Here is a 13,561-nt window from a genome sequence, read left to right as displayed (position 1 = left end):
TGAGTTATGGTAACCTTAGCCTTTGCTTTCAACTTACTCAAAGAGCTTTCCCTCTTTTGATATGTTATTTCTACTCCGTAGGGGAGTTTTCATGGCAATGAAAATAATAGAAGTAGCAATTTTCATGGCAATGAAAATAATAGAACACAACCCTTGTTAACACCTGAGGCCACTGTGAATGGTTCGCTTTGAGAGCCATTGTTATCTGTGATTGTTGCTGTCATATTATCACGGAGGAGCCAAAGGATGTTCACAAATTTATATGGGCAGCCAATTTTCAGAAGGACAACCTACAAGGCATTACGATGTACAGTGTCAAAGGCCTTAGTCAGGTCAATAAACAACATGTAGGGGAAGTCCCCCCCCCCTTAGTGGCACAGTTTCTATCTTTTTGCTAGATCTGAAAGGCCTTCCTTTCAATCTCACTGTCATTCTTATGAAACCAGTCCTTGATTTGGTACCCAACAGGCTACAATAATAGATGTTTTTAGCATTGTCCAGTGTTCCTCGATGTTATCAAGGAACTCCAAAAGCAGATGGTCCTTAAGAGTTGTTTGGAAGTGTAATGGTTCTAGGGGTTGCTCATGCGTAAGCCTGTGCCAACACCTGGCTGGGTTGCCTGAGTGAACCTTTCCTGTCCGGACAGTCACTCACCCGTGGCTGTCTCAATCGCTGGCAGAATCCGTCAGTGGGCGTTTCTTAAACTTCTTCCAGCAAAGAAGTTCTTTGACGCCCAGTCTCCTCCTACTCTCCCTGCGCGGAAGCCTTCTGCGCAAGGAGGGCATAGGCAGCGGAGGACCCTTCCTTTCCCCGTTTGTCCCCGGCAAGGAGTCATGTGACCGCCTCTCTGATTCCCCCATCTGCCCCCCCTTCTCCACTGGAGCTAAGCTGATTCCCTTCCCCAGAAGATGGGCTGCCTCTCCCAATCCCGGGACGCTCTCTGGGATCCCTCTGGAGCTTGCTCTCTCCCTCCGGCACTGATGGCAGTTCCCTGACAGGAAGCAATCCCGTTTAATAGGATCTTGAAGAGCTTGAGTGTTCATTTTGCACCTTGGTTTCCTTCCCTGAAGACTTTGTTGAGGTACAAACTTAATAGCCATCATGAAATGATGAGGGTGAGGAAACAGCTGCAGTCGCCTGTGGTTCCTGCACAATGTTTGCCATCTTGCCAAAGGTTGCAGGCAGCTTTACCTGCAGCAATTGATTGCCCTCTTAGAAGACAAAGTCCAGCAACTGGAGGAACGTGTAGCTACGCTCCAAAGAATTAGAGAGCTGGAGCTCTTCTTGGAAGCAACAGAGAACATCGTCTCCACCAAGGAGGAGACAGGGGACACCCCTGAGAAGGAGGCTAGTTCACCAACACAGGTGCCAGATATATGGAGAAACGTGACTCAAAGACGTAGGAGGCCCAGGGTTCGCTCTGATTGTTTAGAAAGACACAATCGCTTTGAAGTCCTCTCCCCTAGCATGGAAGACGAAGAACAGACTCCATTTGAGGATCTCTCCCTCATTACAGTCGATCAGGTATATGAAGACAAGCAGCAAAGTCAGTCCTGAAGGAATGTGCAGGCGACCTTGCAACGGACAGCTCACGGAAGAACCCCGACCAAACCTAAGAGGAGGCATGTAGTGGTGATAGGGGATTCCCTACTGAGGGGAACAGAAGCAGTGATCTGTGGGCCTGACAAGATGTCTCGGGAAGTGTGCTGTCTCCCTGGGGCTAAGATCCAAGATGTAATTGAACGACTGCAAGCAATCATAAAACCCACTGACAAATATCCCTTCCTCTTGGTTCATGTGGGAACCAATGACACTGCAAGCAATAGCCTCCAGAAGATCAAAAGAGACTACGAGGCTCTGGGCAGGAAATTGAAGCAATTAAATGCACAAATTGTCATCTCATCTGTCCTCCCAGTTGAACGGCGTGGCCCAGGGAGAGAGGGAAAAATAGTGGAAGTGAACAGCTGGCTTTGCAAATGGTGTAAACAGGAACGGTTTGGATTCTTAGATCACGGACTGCAGTTTCTTGAAGATGGACTTCTGGCAAGGGATGGGCTGCACCTCACAACGGTTGGGAGGAATGTTTTTGCCAAAAATCTCAGAAACCTCATCAGGAGGGCTTTAAACTGACTAATGTGGGGGAGGGAGACAGTGCTCCTGAAAGTAGGAGTCTATCAATTGATTAAGATGATCATCCAAATGTCATAGACCAAATGGAGCAAACAGCACGCAGACCTAGTGGTGGGAGGAAAAAATCCTTAAATAAGAGACACGGGGGAATGATTAATGGACTTTAATGTCTGTACACTAATGCACAAAGCATTGGAAATAAACAAGATGAGTTTGAGCTCTTGGTACAGCAAACTAAATATGACATAATAGGCATCACTGAAACCTGGTGGGATAAGTCCCACGACTGGAATGTAATAATGGAGGGATACAATCTATTTCAGAGAAACAGACCAGACAAGAAAGGAGGAGGAGTGGCGTTATATGTCAGGGATGTGTATACCTGTGAAGAGATCCAAGATTTAGAACCTCAAAGCCAAAGTGAGAGCATTTGGGTCAAAATTAAGGGAGGGAAGAATAACAGAGATCTCATTGTGGGAGTTTACTATAGATCCCCAAGCCAAACGGAGGACATAGATGATGCCTTCCTGGAACACATGGCCAAGCATGCAAAAGGAAGGGAGATAGTAGTAATGGGGGACTTCAATTACCCGGATATTTGTTGGATGTCAAACTCAGCCAAGAGCATAAGGTCAAACAGATTCCTCACTGGCCTTGCAGACAACTTCATTGTCCAGAAAGTGGGAGAAGCAACAAGAGGAACAGCCATTTTAGATCTGGTCCTAACCAATGTTGATGACCTGGTTAGTGGGGTAGAAGTGGCAGGATCATTAGGCACGAGTGATCATGCTCTTCTGAAGTTTACTATACAGCGGAAAGGAGCAGCCAAGCATACTAGGACTCAATTTCTTGACTTTAAGAAAGCCGACTTCATAAAACTTAGGGAAGTGCTGGGTGAGATCCCATGGACAGTAATACTAAAAGGAAAGGGAGTTCATGATGGCTGGGAGTTTGTTAAGAGGGAGATAGTAAAAGCACAACGTCAGGCAATACCAATGAGACAGAAACATGGAAGGTGCCTAAAGAAGCCAGGGTGGCTATCTAAAGAACTTTTAACTGAGTTAAGATTAAAAAAGGATGTGTACAAAAAATGGAAAAGGGGGGAAACCACCAAAGAGGAATTCAAACAAATAGCCAGCACGTGTAGACACAAAGTCAGAAAAGCTAAAGCACAGAATGAACTCAGGCTTGCTAGAGAGGTTAAAAGCAACAAAAAAGGCTTTTATGGGTATGTTCATAGCAAAAGGAAGAACAAAGAAACAGTGGGGTCACTCAGAGGAGAAGATGGTGAAATGCAAACAGGGGGCACAGAAAGGGCTGAACTAACTAAGGAGATAGTACAAGAATACTTGGCTAGTTTAGATGTATTCAAGTCTCCAGGGCCAGATGAACTGCATCCAAGAGTATTAAAAGAACTGGCAGATGTGATCTCAGAACCACTGGCAGTCATCTTTGAGAATTCCTGGAGAACAGGCGAAGTCCCGGCAGACTGGAGGAGGGCAAATGTTGTCCCTATTTTCAAAAAGGGGAAAAGAGAGGACCCAAATCATTATCGCCCAGTCAGTCTGACATCAATACCAGGGAAGATTCTGGAGCAGATCATTAAGCAAACAGTCTGTGAGCACCTAGAAAGGAATGCTGTGATCACCAATAGTCAGCATGGATTTCTGAAAAATAAGTCATGTCAGACTAACCTGATCTCGTTTTATGACAAAATTACAACCCTGGTAGATGAAGGGAACGCAGTGGATGTAGCCTACCTTGATTTCAGCAAGGCATTTGACAAGGTGCCCCATGATATTCTTGTAAAGAAGCTGGTAAAATGCGGTCTTGACTATGCTACCACTCAGTGGATTTGTAACTGGCTGACTGACCGAACCCAAAGGGTGCTCATCAATGGTTCCTCTTCATCCTGGAGAAGAGTGACTAGTGGGGTGCCACAGGGTTCTGTCTTGGGCCCGGTCTTATTCATAGAATCATAGAATCATAGAATCATAGAATCATAGAGTTGGAAGAGACCACAAGGGCCATCGAGTCCAACCCCCTGCCAAGCAGGAAACACCATCAGAGCACTCCTGACATATGGTTGTCAAGCCTCTGCTTAAAGACCTCCAAAGTAGGAGACTCCACCACACTCCTTGGCAGCAAATTCCACTGTCGAACAGCTCTTACTGTCAGGAAGTTCTTCCTAATGTTTAGGTGGAATCTTCTTTCTTGTAGTTTGGATCCATTGTTCCGTGTCCGCTTCTCTGGAGCAGCAGAAAACAACCTTTCTCCCTCCTCTATGTGACATCCTTTTATATATTTGAACATGGCTATCATATCACCCCTTAACCTCCTCTTCTCCAGGCTAAACATGCCCAGCTCCCTTAGCCGTTCCTCATAAGGCATCGTTTCCAGGCCTTTGACCATTTTGGTTGCCCTCCTCTGGACACGTTCCAGTTTGTCAGTGTCCTTCTTGAATTGTGGTGCCCAGAACTGGACACAGTACTCCAGGTGTGGTCTGACCAGAGCAGAATACAGTGGCACTATTACTTCCCTTGATCTAGATGCTATACTCCTATTGATGCAGCCCAGAATTGCATTGGCTTTTTTAGCTGCCGCGTCACACTGTTGGCTCATTCAACATCTTTATCAACGACTTGGATGATGGACTCAAGAGCATCCTGATCAAATTTGCAGATGACACCAAACTGGGAGGGGTGGCTAACACCCCAGAGGACAGGATCAGACTTCAAAATGACCTTGACAGATTAGAGAACTGGGCCAAAACAAACAAGATGAACTTTAACAGGGAGAAATGTAAAGTATTGCACTTGGGCAAAAAAAATGAGAGGCACAAATACAAGATGGGTGACACCTGGCTTGAGAGCAGTACATGTGAAAAGGATCTAGGAGTCTTGGTTGACCACAAACTTGACATGAGCCAACAGTGTGACACGGCAGCTAAAAAAGCCAATGCAATTCTGGGCTGCATCAATAGGAGTATAGCATCTAGATCAAGGGAAGTAATAGTGCCACTGTATTCTGCTCTGGTCAGACCTCACCTGGAGTACTGTGTCCAGTTCTTGGCACCACAGTTCAAGAAGGACACTGACAAACTGGAACGTGTCCAGAGGAGGGCAACCAAAATGGTCAAAGGCCTGGAAACGATGCCTTATGAGGAACGGCTAAGGGAGCTGGGCATGTTTAGCCTGGAGAAGAGGAGGTTAAGGGGTGATATGATAGCCATGTTCAAATATATAAAAGGATGTCACATAGAGGAGGGAGAAAGGTTGTTTTCTGCTGCTCCAGAGAAGCGGACACGGAACAATGGATCCAAACTACAAGAAAGAAGATTCCACCTAAACATTAGGAAGAACTTCCTGACAGTAAGAGCTGTTCGACAGTGGAATTTGCTGCCAAGGAGTGTGGTGGAGTCTCCTACTTTGGAGGTCTTTAAGCAGAGGCTTGACAACCATATGTCAGGAGTGCTCTGATGGTGTTTCCTGCTTGGCACGGGGTTGGACTCGATGGCCCTTGTGGTCTCTTCCAACTCTATGATTCCATGAATCCTGTGATGGTCATCAAGTCCAGCTCGCTGCAACCCAGGAATACGCAGGTGTCACAACCTTCTGTTCAAAGGTGATTGAATTTAATTGCTAGATGTTGCACTTTTAAATGACACTTTCAGGGATATTTAGGTATAGGATCCACACCTTCTCCTGCAGCTGCAAGTTATGCCATGAAGGACACCTTGCAATCAGTTTACTGACTGGAAGCAGAGTTTACTGACTGACTTACAGCCTCCCCAGGAGCATTTCAACAGTCAGGAGCAGGCCTGAAGCCTTCAGGGTGATTGCACATTGCTAACAACATTTATACCTCCAGCAAAAGGGGAAAAAATGAGGCTCATGAATGTAGAAAGTGCTTTTCTTTAGAGCACCTCTTAACATTGCAAAGTGCTGCAAGTGGTCTGAAGTTGCTGTTTTGTAAATATTATTTCTGCTTTTAAAAATCTTAACAACACAAATGGCTTTTGGGACTGGGCACTATAGCAGGGGCTGATCCCCATTTATTCTTGTGGTATTCAATTCAAGGTATGTGTTTTGACTTTACTTGGCTAGTGTGGATAAATCTGGAGGAATTACCTGGTTCCAAAACCACTGATGGAAGCAATGGTTCATCTGAGCAAATTAAAATTTCAGCACATTGCTTGATTAGGCTCACAAAAGCTGTCTAAGGGTTATATGCAATAGAGATCTCAAGGCAATTACTTGGGAGTTGCTGAGAAATGGGGAAAGGAGACAGGTCCAGGGGGTGTTTCTCCCCAAAAGAGAATAAATTAAAAAACCTCTACTGTTAAGGGTTAGGGGGGACGAGACCAAGCCCCAAATGTTCTTTTTAGGCATTTTTAAAGGGCTAATTAATATTCTACAGCCTTTAAACGCTTCTGGGAGGGAAGGTTATTGGTGTTTTTAAAAACTATTTGCAGATATTTCTACCCCGTCTTTTTATCCTGTGAACCGCCAGATAAATCCACTATATTAAATAACACGTCGCCGTTAATTCGGTTCTGCCCCCCCCCCCCCGCCCTTAAAATGAATTTTGACCAAGGGTTCTCCGGCCGCGCATGCAGGCCACACATTTCCCCCTCTCAACGAAGCAGGAAAATGGGCAAAGAGGACTCGCCCTCCGGGGCCAGCGGCTACCCGTGGACCGCGAGCTCCGGCTGGTGGCAAACACGCGGCTCCGTCTTCCTCGGAGAGGAAAGGGTTAGCTAATCCGCCCAGCGATTTGCCCAGATCCGTGAGAAGTTCCGCCTATTGCCGCCGACGTCCCTCTCCCCCCATCTTTCAAAATGGAGGCTCTTCCGGCATCTATTTCCCTGACACAAAATGGCGCCGCTGGCAACAACCGCCATAAATGGAGGCGCTTCCGGATATTAATTATCTCATCCAAAATAGCTACGGTAACATTATCCGCCCTTTTCCACTTCCGGGCAGCCATTTCCCTCTTCAAAAATGGCACCCGCAGCCTCTCCACATGCAGTCCCCCCATCCTGGCTATTCTGTTTCCGCCCTTTTTTGCCATTCTTCTTCCATCCTCCGTGCCTCTCCTAAAATGGCTGCAGAGGGCGCCTCCTGAGGTCCGGCTGCTGACTTTTTCTCCACCTCCTCTTCTCCCTCCCTCCTTCTCCTTCACCTTTTCGGAGCAGGAATTCAGCAGTGCCCATACAAACCTAAGGAATATCAGTGGGACCGATTTCCCCCACCCACCCACCCACCCACTCACAAGAACAGAAAGAGGAGCCCCGTGTAAAAACAGGCACAGCATATGTCAAGCTCAAATTGCCATGCAAGACATAATAAAGTTTCAGAGGGACCACCTCGCCATGTGAGCTAACTTAAAAGAATGCTCCCACCGTTTATTCTTTCTGAAGCACTTTCCAAAGAATCATATAATATAGCTGAAAGGGACCCAAGGGTCATCCAGTCCAACCCGCTGAAAGGCAGAAATATGCAGGTGTCCCTTACACAGAACAACGTCACAACCTTGTGCTCAAAGGTGATTGAATTTAATTGCTAGATGTTGCACTCTTAAATGGCACTTTAAGGGTTATTTAGGTATCCAATTATGCCACGAAGGACACCTTGCAATCCCCTTTAACTGACTGGGAGCAGAGGAAGTGCTGCTTGCTTCCCACCCACTCGCTCCTAAGCACAGCTACTTGCTCTAACCACTGGACAATGCTTCCCATTAAGTCACTCTAACAATTAGGCAAAGCTTCCCAGTCCCTCGCTGTAACCACTAGGTAATGCTTCCCAGCCACACGCTCTAACCACTAGACATTGCTGCCCAGCCACTTGCTCTAAACCCCAACCCTAAACCCTAACCCAACCCCAACTCTACCCCTAGCCCTAAACCGAGCCCTAACTCCTAATCCTAAACCTGTACCCTAGACCCTGAGCCTAACCCTAACCTAACCCTAACCCGCAACCCCTACCCCTTAACCCTAGCCCTAACCGAAACCCAAACATTAAATCCTAAATCCTAACCCTACACCCCTATCCTAGACTCTGACCCCTAACTCTGACCCCTAACTCTAAATCCTAATCCTAACCGCAAACATTAAACCCTTAAACCCTAGGGGTTGGAAACGTGCAGCCCATGGGCCAGATGCGGTTTTACCGACCCACGAGCTGCCTGCAAACCAAGCCGCCCGCTCGGCAAGTCACCTGTGCACTGCACTAAAGCAGCACACCACAGCGCAGGGACTTACCAAGTGGCACTGGAAATGGTGTCTGCATACGCGCAGATACCAGAAATCAGGTCTGTGCATGTCCAGACACTATTTTCGGCGTTTGGGCATGCACAGAAGCGATTTCCAGCGCTGTGGACCATTTCCAACATAGCGCTGCGCCAGTCCAGCCCACAGATGATCTCTGTGGGAGTGATCCGGCCCATGGCAGGTGAAGCTTGCCAACCCCTGCCCTAACCTAACCCCAACCCTAAACTGAACCCTAACCCCAAACCCTAAATTGTAAACCCTGATCCTAATCCTAACCCTAAACCAGGGGTCAGCAAACTTTTTCAGCATCAGGCCGGTCCACTGTCCCTTAGACCTTGTGGGGGGCCAACTATATTTTGAAGGAAAAAAATGAACGAATTCCACAACACATTCTACTCATGTAAAGACTGCTGATTCTTGGACCATCTGTGGGCCGGATTTAGAAGACAATTGGGTCAGATCCAGCCCCCAGGCCGTTGTTTGCCTACCAATGCCCGAACCCGAACCCAACCCCGAACCCTAACCCCAACCCTAAATCGTAAACCCTAACCCTTACTGTTTGGGATTGGAGGTGAGACACAGAGTCTAGGGTAGGGATTTAGGGTTAGGGTTTAGGATTTAGGGGCTGGGGTTAGGGCGAGGGTTAAGGGGTTAGGGGTTAGGTCTAGGGGTTGGGTTTGGGTAAGGATTGGGGTTGGGGTCATTTTTAAATGGGGTCAATTTAGGGGCCCTAGCCCCTAAATCCTAACCCTAAATCCCTACCCTAGACTCTGACCCCTCACCCCAAACACCTAAGGAGATGCCTAAAGAGGATAAAAAAATCCTCCTGGGTGATTTTAATGCAAGAGTTGTGATGCATTTCGATCTGTGACCTGGGAAAATTGGGAAAGAAGGAACTGGCAACAGCAACCAATACGGAATCTTCCTTTTGACTACATGTGCAGCGCACAACCTTATTATTACCTATAACAAGCACCCTCGGTCGAACCACTGGCACCTCTTTGACTATGTAATTGTCTGAGCTGAAGATTGCCGTGATGTGCTCATCTATGACGAGTGCTGACAACTGCAGGACAGATCCCCGATTAATACATTTCATAGAATCATAGAGTTGGAAGAGACCACAAGGGCCATCGAGTCCAACCCCCTGCCAAATGCTCCAGGTTGGGCATTGTTTTCTTTATCGGAGAAGACTGAGGCAAAGAAGGCATTGAGGAGTTCAGCCCTTTCTGTGTCCCCTGTTTGCATTTCACCATCTTCTCCTCTGAGTGACCCCACTGTTTCTTTGTTCTTCCTTTTGCTACGAACATACCCATAAAAGCCTTTTTGTTGCTTTTAACCTCTCTAGCAAGCCTGAGTTCATTCTGTGCTTTAGCTTTTCTAACTTTGTGTCTACACGTGCTGGCTATTTGTTTGAATTCCTCTTTGGTGGTTTCCCCCCTTTTCCATTTTTTGTACACATCCTTTTTTAATCTTAACTCAGTTAAAAGTTCTTTAGATAGCCACCCTGGCTTCTTTAAGCACCTTCCATGTTTCCATCTCATTGGTATTGCCTGACGTTGTGCTTTTACTATCTCCCTCTTAACAAACTCCCAGCCATCATTAACTCCCTTTCCTTTTATTATTACTGTCCATGGGATCTCACCCAGCACTTCCCTAAGTTTTATGAAGTCGGCTTTCTTAAAGTCAAGAAATTGAGTCCTAGTATGCTTGGCTGCTCCTTTCCGCTGTATAGTAACCTTCAGAAGAGCATGATCACTCGTGCCTAATGATCCTGCCACTTCTACCCCACTAACCAGGTCATCAACATTGGTGAGGACCAGATCTAAAATGGCTGTTCCTCTTGTTGCTTCTCCCACTTTCTGGACAATGAAGTTGTCTGCAAGGCCAGTGAGGAATCTGTTTGACCTTAAGCTCTTGGCTGAGTTTGACATCTGTCAGGGGTTCAGGAGCAGAGGCAAGGGCAAGGGAGGAAACAGAGAGCGAGGGGGAGGAGGCAGAAGAAAAAATGAGTGATGACGACGACCCGAGATCTCCGAGTCTTTCCAGTGAATCAGAAGATTCACAGAAAGGAGCACCAGTGGCCAGGGCAAGGGGGGAGCCTAGGGGGACACCCCAGGAAAAGAGAGCCAGAGGGGACTCAGAGGAGAGCAGTTGGAAATCGGGACCAGCGTCACCGCCAGAGAGCAGGGAAGAGGAAGGGAGCCAGGGATCAAGCGCTGGCAGCTCACAACAGGGGGGAGGGCACGAGTCAGGAGTGGCCACACCTCCATCGGGGAGCGAAGAAACGGTCAGACGGAAAGTGGAAGGTTGGGCGCGCGCGCCAAGTTCAAATGCACAGGAAAGTGACGCAGTAGGCAGCCCGGAAAGGGAGCCAGGTCCTAAAGCCCGGCGCAAGGAGACAGGAGGGTCCGGGGGGTCGGCGTCAGAAGAATCCAGGAAGGAAGAGACCCCGGGGGGCAGAGGGACCCAGAGGAGAACAGTCAGGCGGAAAAGGTGGAGCAGGGCTAGGATATTAAGTTGGTGCACAAGGGGCGGAGACTCAGACGGAGCTTCGCCGATCTAACCACTAGACGTAGAGTTGCACGCAACAGCTTGAGAATGGAAACTGTAACTCAATAAAGACTTTTACTTAATGATCGCTGGCTAGCGTGATCCTCTGTGAGCTAGGATCTGGAAGCAGCTCTGACAACATCCAACAAATATCCGGGTAATTGAAGTCCCCCATTACTACTATCTCCCTTCCTTTTGCATGCTTGGCCATCTGTTCCAGGAAGGCATCATCTATGTCCTCCGTTTGGCTTGGGGATCTATAGTAAACTCCCACAATGAGATCTCTGTTATTCTTCTCTCCCTTAATTTTGACCCAAATGCTCTCACTTTGGCTTTGAGGTTCTAAATCTTGGATCTCTTCACAGGTATACACATCCCTGACATATAAAGCCACTCCTCCTCCTTTCTTGTCTGGTCTGTTTCTCTGAAATAGATTGTATCCCCCCATTATTACATTCCAATTGTGGGACTTATCCCACCAGGTTTCAGTGATGCCTATTATGTCATATTTAGTTTGCTGTACCAAGAGCTCAAGCTCATCTTGTTTATTTCCCATGCTTTGTGCATTAGTGTACAGACATTGAAGTCCGTTAATCATTACCCCGTGTCTCTTATTTAAGGATTTTTTCCTCCCACCACTAGGTCTGCGTGCTGTTTGCTCCATTTGGTCTATGACATTTGGATGATCATCTTAATCAATTGATAGACTCCTACCTTCAGGAGCACTGTCTCCCTCCCCCACATTAGTCAGTTTAAAGCCCTCCTGATGAGGTTTCTGAGATTTTTGGCAAAAACATTCCTCCCAACCGTTGTGAGGTGCAGCCCATCGCTTGCCAGAAGTCCATCTTCAAGAAACTGCAGTCCGTGATCTAAGAATCCAAACCGTTCCTGTTTACATCATTTGCAAAGCCAGCTGTTCACTTCCACTATTTTTCCCTCTCTCCCTGGGCCACGTCGTTCAACTGGGAGGACAGATGATATGACAATTTGTGCATTTAGTTGCTTCAATTTCCTGCCGAGAGCCTCGTAGTCTCTTTTGATCTTCTGGAGGCTATTGCTTGCAGTGTCATTGGTTCCCACATGAACCAAGAGGAAGGGATATTTGTCAGTGGGTTTTATGATTCCTTGCAGTCGTTCAGTTACATCTTGGATCTTTGCCCCGGAGAGACAGCACACTTCCCGAGACATCTTGTCAGGCCCACAGATCACTGCTTCTGTTCCCCTCAGTAGGGAATCCCCTATCACCACTACACGCCTCCTCTTAGGTTTGGTCGGGGTTCTTCCGTGAGCTGTCTATTCCAAGGTTGCCTGCACATTCCCTGAGGACTGACTTTGCTGCTCGTCTTCATTGAGATGGAACCAAAACACCTATGCTTGATTTGGGCTGATAACAAACATGTCACTCTGCGATTTTTGAATGAATGTGCATTCTAACCCCAAAAACACCAATTTGAAATAAGCTTAGGGTTAGGTTTAGGGTTAGGGTTAGGGTTAGGGTTGGGGTTAGCGTTAGGGTTTGGGTTAGGGTTAGGATTAGGATTAGGGTTAGGGTTAGGGTTTTGTTTAGGGTTAGGGTTTTGTTTAGGGTTAGGGTTAGGGTCGGGGTGAATGACCACCGAACAACCTGTGTGGCATATTATACTTCGCTTTGCTAGGGTTAGGGTTGGGGTTGGGGTCGGGGTCAGGGTCAGGGTTGGGGTTGGGGTCGGGGTCAGGGTCAGGGTCAGGGTTAGGGTTAGAGATATGGTTAGGGTTGGGGTAGGGTTAGGGTTAGGGTTAGGGTTATTGTTATTGTTAGGGTTAGGGTTAGGGTTAGGGTTATTGTTAGGGTTAGGGTTAGGGTAAGAAAGAACAATGCAAGCTTTTTTGACCTCCTTCTATTGAGATGGAACCAAAACACCTATACTTGATTTGGGCTGATAACAAACATGTCACTGCGATTTTTGAATGAATTTGCATTCTAACCCCAAAAACACCAATTTGAAATAAGCTTAGGGTTAGGCTTAGGCTTAGGCTTAGGGTTTGGGTTTGGGTTAGGGTTAGGGTTAGGGTTAGGGTTAGGGTTAGGGTCGGGGTGAATGACCACCGAAGAACATGTGTGGCATATTATACTTCGCTTTGCTAGGGTTAGGGATAGGGTTAAGGTTAGGGTCGGGATCGGGGTTAGGGTTAGGGATAGGGTTAGGATTAGGGTTAGGGCTAGGGTTAGGGTTAGGGTTAGGGTTAGGGTTAGGGTTGGGGTTAGGGTTAGGGTTAGGGTTAGGGCTAGGGTTAGGGTTAGCGTTTGAGTTAGGGTTAGGGTTATGTTTAGGGTTAGGGTCGGGGTGAATGACCACCGAAGAACCTGTGTGGCATATTATACTTCGCTTTGCTAGGGTTAGGGCTAGGGTTAGGGTTAGGGTCGGGATCAGGGTTAGGGCTAGGGTTAGGGTTGGGGTTGGGGTTAGGGTTAGGGTTAGGGATAAGGTCAGGGTTAGGGTTAGGGTTAGGGTTGGAGTTAGGGTTAGGGTTGGGGTTGGGGTGAGGTTTAGGGTTAGGGTTAGGGTTAGGGTTAGGGTTAGGGTTAGGATTAGGGTTAGGGTTAGGGTTATGTTTAGGCTTAGGGTT

Source organism: Podarcis bocagei (genome assembly GCF_964188305.1).
Source record: "Podarcis bocagei genome assembly, contig: HAP1_SCAFFOLD_57, whole genome shotgun sequence".
NCBI lineage: Eukaryota > Metazoa > Chordata > Lepidosauria > Squamata > Lacertidae > Podarcis > Podarcis bocagei.
The sequence above is the reverse complement of the archived record's forward strand: the minus strand, read 5'-3'. Positions refer to the sequence as shown.